This window comes from Chaetura pelagica, unplaced genomic scaffold, assembly GCF_000747805.2.
Source record: "Chaetura pelagica isolate M959 unplaced genomic scaffold, ChaPel_1.0 scaffold420, whole genome shotgun sequence".
Lineage (NCBI taxonomy): Eukaryota > Metazoa > Chordata > Aves > Apodiformes > Apodidae > Chaetura > Chaetura pelagica.
Window position 1 is genome coordinate 311532 of NW_009951919.1, and position 6575 is coordinate 318106.

Below are 6575 nucleotides of genomic sequence, written 5' to 3' on the forward strand. Positions count from 1 at the left end.
CCCCCGCCCGCCCCGGCAGCCGCCCCGGCCCGGGCGCCCATCGGGAGAGGGCGCCGGTGCCACGCGGCTGGGGCCGCCGGGCCGGGGAGCGGAGGGGCCGGAGGGTCCCGCTGCAGGGACATCCCGTGTGCGGGATCCCACCCTAGCCAGGCTCCTACAAGGCTTTTGTACCGTGTTGCCTAAGTTTTTAGGTTATTTTTATCTTGAAAACTTAAGGAGCAGCCAGGCGTGCTCTCCCACCCGTCACGGGACGGCCCACGGAGGGTCCGTGCACAGACAGGGCTGGTGTGCAGGCACCAGCGGGTTCACAAGCAAAATCGGCACCAAAATGATGTGGTGGGACCTGAGAAATAAGTGCCACCGATGCACCCGATCCTGAGGAAGGGCAACCCGGTGGTCCCTCGGTGGGACTGATGGAGCACACTCTGCAACTTCCCCAGGAAGCAGCACTGCTAACTTTCTTTGGGGGTGTGTTGTGGAGAGGAAGGGCTTGTGGGGCTGGGAGAGGAGGGTGCAGCTGGTGGCCCTGGCTTTGTGGCAATGGCATGTCACCCAGGTTTCCATAGCACCAGCATCCATAACTCGGGGCCAAGAGGAGGGAAAGAAGTAGGTCAGACTGGGCTAACAATACCCAGACGTGTCTGTCTACAGCTCTGCCTGATCCGGGAAAAGGGGTGAAACAAAGAGGAAAAGGGCAGGGAAGATGAAAAAAAAAAAAAAGGAAAACACAAAGTGTTCATAGTTTGTGCAATGCATTTATTTCCCTGAGGAAAAAAAAAAAAGGACCTTTTAAAGCCACCTTTGTATATCAGTACTGAGAGTCTGAGACTAGCACCCACCTCCTGCCCATCTGACAACAGACTGCAAGGGAATTCAAATGCTAATTTGGAGTCAGACTGCTCAATGGGTCTTTATTTCTGCAGCAGCTCCCGGAGCAGAGCTCTGGGGAACCAGCCTCTGGAGCTGGAGGATGCAAGTCTCCAGACCAGTACCGTGGGATGCTTTCCTTTCCCCTCCCGTTTCCTCATCCTGACTTGGTTACCTTCTTGTCTTAGTTTTACTTGTTTATATTTAAAGTGACTTTATATTCAAGTGACTTGAAGGGCAAAGGAAAAGAAAAGCATTCAGGCTGGAGTTGTGTAACTGGAAGAACTGCAGTAGTGACCCATTTTATGTGCTGAGTCTGCAGAGGCCCCACTGTCAACATCACAGCCTTTTGGTGCTTGCCTGGTGCAGCACGGTCGTTTGGCATGATCTATCCAGCCAGGCCAAAATTAAGGAGAAGAGTGTGGGCAGCAAGGCACAGAACCCTCTTAATCCGAGTAAACACAGGGATACAGAGATCCACGGGGTGCATAACAGCAACATCAGAGGAAGGAGTGCTCTGTGGTGTTGATGCATGAGCCCAACCCTCACTGGAGAGACTGAGATGGACTGAAGAACTTGACTGTGGCTGCTCCGTCTCATACCTGCAGTCTGAGAACATTGTGTTTGGTTTGAACTGTTGCAGAAGAGATGCAGCCGTGGATGGAGGTGCAGGGTTTTCCAGAGAAGCCTGGGAGAGCTGGTCCCTGGCCTACAGGCCACTCACTTTACATTACCACAGGCCTCAGCCCTGTGCAGTAAAAAACATTCCTGGGTTAGATAGTGGGATAAAATCTAATCAACAACAAAGCTACCTGCCACTTTGTATGTTAGCAGGTCAAAATGAGGAAGCCAGGGAAATCCACACTCTGAGGTTACAATTTGCCTCTTAATCAGTTTTACATCATCCAGTAATTATCACTTGTAAGAGAGCACTAAGAATTAATCTTTCCCCTGGTGAGGGCAGAGCCACAGTATATACAAGGTGGACAGCCCTTTTTAGGAATGCCCTCCCTCCAAAGGAAAACTTAGATATTTGCTGTGGTTAGGAAACAAGCCTGTCTCATTCCAGCCCTCTCTGATGCTGTGCCTGAATCTCTTCAGGGATTTCTAGTGCCCAAGAGCTAAAGATAAAACTTAGGTAGGCAGAGCAAAAGTAGAATCAGCATTCAGGAGGACTCACAGACCACTACTGGAGGGAGAGAATAAAAGAGGATCTGTGCCAGCAGCACATGCATCACCTGCATTACCTTCACATTGCACTGCTTGGCAAGAGAAAGCTGTGTGACGCCAAACAGCTAAGGCAGCATTACCTGCAAGGAGTGGAAGTTAGGGATCATCATGTCAGCAAGGATGAAATCAGTGAGCTGCTGCAGTCTCTGCTCCTGAGACTGCTGCAGGTGAGTGGTTAACAGGCTCTATTTCATGAACACAGGTGGCTAAAGTAACACCAGCTCAGGCCGGGTGTTACCTGTCCTGACACAGGCACCCACAGCACACCCTCCCAGGACTGGACTCTGTCAGTAAAGTACTCACAGCTTTACAGCTCATTCTGCCTCAGGGAGGGAGTTAAGGAAATGCAGACAAGGCTTGTTGCAAAGGATGGAAATGGACACTTGCCCATCTACTGCCTGGTTGGTGCAAGGCTGAACTGCCAAAAAGCTGTAAATGTTCTGTCTGAATGAAGAAACCTTCTGGGAGAGCAGCCTGATGAGCTCAGAACAGCAGTGCATGGCCAGATGGCTTCTGGATCAGAGCTGACTCATGCCCACCTAGATCACTCAGGCAAAACATGCAGATTAGTAAACTGGAAGAGGACACCTCTTCTACTGCTGGAATTGCACTCACAGCCAGGTGGTTAGCTGTATCTGTAAAAAGCAGGTGTTCTGCCACCTGCCATCATGATAATGCTGCAAAACTGCAATGGTGACAGGCCTGAGTTAGACAATGAACAGAAGAACCTCAGAGAGGTGAACTGTCAACTGAGCCCTGAGAAGATGCCACCACTGAGGAAGCAGAACAGAGGCAATTCTGCCAGTGACAAAGGATGGTAAGCATATGCTGTGGATAAACTGGCAGTATAAAGGGAAGGGTGGAAGGTTCAGAGAGTACAGCAGTGGCCTCAGAGAGAAGGAAGGACTTGGGTATCTATCTGCTTTTCACTAAAGCCATGTCTATTGACCTCTCTCCAACTGGTTTCCAGACCAGCTTGGCTTCTTAGTGAACTAAATATGAGGAAAGCTGGGGGACAGGAAGTCCTGCCCAGCCTCTGCTGCAGACCATGATTTTTATAGTAATGAACAAACACACACACATACACACACACACAAAAAAAAAAAAAAAAAAAAGGTGAAAAGGAAGAAAATAAGGGTGAAGTGTAACCAAAATTGCCCAAAGCAAAAGTGAGAGGGAGGCTGCATTAGCAAAGCTGTGAATTGGCAGTATTAGCAGATGATGAATGTGGTCATGTTATCTAATATGGTAGAACACACTTCATGCCTATTTACCAGTATTCTTTACGTGGTATTTGTCACTGCTCCACAGCTAGAGGTTATTTCTAAAGCCATGGGTAGCAACAGAAAGGTTATTATTTAATTCCACGGCTTTTGACTGGAGGTTACATATACAGAGAAACCTACAAAGCGTTGGTAGCAAAAGACTTCCACACATTGCCCATTTTCAGACCTCAGGTGATAAAGCAAGTCAGCTGCTAGGACTATTTGTTGAGAGTTAATCAGGTTTGCAGATTATCTCTAAGATCCTTAACAGGACATGCTTATATGCAAACACAAGAAAAACACATAACTGAGAAATGAAAGATGACGCTTATGATGGAGGCAGAACAGCAAAGGTGAAAAGGAAGAAAATAAGGGTGAAGTGTAACCAAAAAGCCTCTTAAATTGCCCAAAGCAAAAGTGAGAGGGAGGCTGCATTAGCAAAGCTGTGAATTGGCAGTATTAGCAGATGATGAATGTGGTCATGTTATCTAATATGGTAGAACACACTTCATGCCTATTTACCAGTATTCTTTACGTGGTATTTGTCACTGCTCCACAGCTAGAGGTTATTTCTAAAGCCATGGGTAGCAACAGAAAGGTTATTATTTAATTCCACGGCTTTTGACTGGAGGTTACATATACAGAGAAACCTACAAAGCGTTGGTAGCAAAAGACTTCCACACATTGCCCATTTTCAGACCTCAGGTGATAAAGCAAGTCAGCTGCTAGGACTATTTGTTGAGAGTTAATCAGGTTTGCAGATTATCTCTAAGATCCTTAACAGGACATGCTTATATGCAAACACAAGAAAAACACATAACTGAGAAATGAAAGATGACGCTTATGATGGAGGCAGAACAGCAAACAGATACCATCTAGCTGGGAAAGCAACAGAGGGAGGGCACATACAGCCATTGGGTCAGGCAGAGGGATAATGAGCTCTGTCATCTTTTCAGAGCAGGTATTTAAACTCTGTATCACTGTTCTCTTCTCCCTGAAATGGAAACTGCTGACCCGTAAGAGCATTATTGGTAATTATTTTTTGCATTGCAATAGTATCTCCAAAATCTACTCAGGGATCAGCATCTCCCCCATTTCCAGACAGGCAAAGTGTCTCCACACAGGCTTATATGCCTTGAACCCCCTGAATCAGAGCTGCAGATTTTCACTATTATTTTCTTGGCCAGGAAAGAAACTTAAGGTAACAGAGATGGTACCAAACTGAAATGTCTTGATTAAGCAGCAGGCTTCAAGGAAGAGCTTTAGTTTGGTAGAGCTGAACACATCTACTGGGCTTTAGGCATCCCTCTGCAGGCTGGACCAGAGATCATGCTGTCCAGTTCTCTGCTCCCAGCCCTGCTCACTTTGAACTCTGAGGGAGCTGGGAAGGTTGCACAGGGGCTGTGTGATCACCTGGCAGATCATTTCTCCAGCCTCTTTCTAGCCAAGAAGCCACATCATTGCCCATTTCCTACCAGATGGACAAGACCCAGCAGGCTGAGCTTGGCTTAGACTGCAGCCCTCCCCAGGCTGGCTTGAAGGAGGTGAACTTTTTTTCTGGGAATGCAACTGGGAAAATGAAAACAGCTCCTCTTCCCAGCAGTCTGTGTGGCAGGTGTGCCTTTGCACTTTGCAGGAATGGGCCAGGGCAATTCTGCAGCAGAACAAAGCCCTGTTAGAGAAGAACAAGTACCTGAAGCTGCAGCACAAGTTGCTGACAAACATGGTGCAGTTCAGCTGTGTCTGCTGGAAAGGAAAGCACAGGGGTTGGGCTGGCACCATGGAACTTAAAAGTCAGGCAAGCTGATGATGTTTGAAAGCTAGCAGAAATCAGAGACATAAGACCTGGACGTTTGCATGTGTAAAATACATACATAGTTGTTTCCTTGCTCAAGAAACCTAATGAAATCCAGCACCAAATGTTTTCAGCAACATTTTAATCCCTTATGTCATTCTTTGAAAGTGCTCACGCACCGTGGGACTGCCCTGACTTGCAAATGCACTTTGCAGAGATGGTTTCTCGGGAAAAGATAACAATTGTTGCTGATAACAATTACTCTACTTAAATTGTTAATTGTTCTCATATTTCAAACACTACATATACGTTGGCTAATTAAAACTCTTCAGGTAACTACTGCTGTCTTTGCCTCTGCTGTTCAGTCACATCCCTCCCCTAGAAGTGGCTGTACCCAACTTCCTGTTGGATGTCTCAGGTTTCAAGGCAGGCAGGTATTTTGCCTCCACTTAATAGCAGTTACATATTTGCAAAACAGTCCTATGACCTTTCTTGTAACACTGGACGAATGTGCATCCAGCAGAACTTATTCCTGGTATGAACACAGGATGATTCTCATCTCCTAAGGGACCTCTAAAGAGAAAACTTACGTCAGAATGCTGTTTGACTACAATAAACATATGATCAAGAAAATCTGGGGCAAACCAGGCTATATCACTGAAAATTAGATAGCAAGAAACCAGCCAGTACAGCCCACTTCAAAGTCATGAAGTCACATGAATCATGATGCATAAACAACAGAGAACTCCTTTTCCCTCATTACCCAAATTCAATAATGGGGACTAAAACGACTAATCAGACTAATGACCCACAGTAAACGTACCCCAGTCTGTGGTTATTAATATGCGTTAACAGAATACAAAAATTACCATTTACTCACTGTTAGAAATGCAAAGGCTTCAACAGGGATTAGCAAAGGGATTCGCTTCACACTAACCACTCAGGTCAGAAACAAAGCTGTGAATAGATGCCACACCTCCTCAGTCCTAAGGTCACCAGTTATCTGTTCAATCGCGCTGGCTCCCTTACAGCTATTTTAATCTAAAGTTGTTTCAGCTAATGGTTCGTCGTAACAGTGTTTTGCAGAGCGGATTGGTCTAGGCCAGGGGACTACAGGGTGCAGAGGCGATGAGAGAGAGTGGCGACTCCTATCGCCCCTCCAGGGCATCTAGAAATCTCCGGTCGGAGATCCAGCAAAGAAAACTGCCCGCATCTCAGCCCAGTCACTCTGAAGGCAGGATCTGGAAAGGTTGGGCTTGGCAGATTTTCAGCCGCTGCTGTTACTACCCGCATTGTTAGCATTTCCGCGCCAGGGCCTGCAAACAGCGTTATTTACAGAGTGCGCGGCAGCCCGGGGAAGGCCTTCCCCGCAGCCCGGCCCCGGCCTGCCCTGCCACCACCTTGGCGCGGGGCCTCCC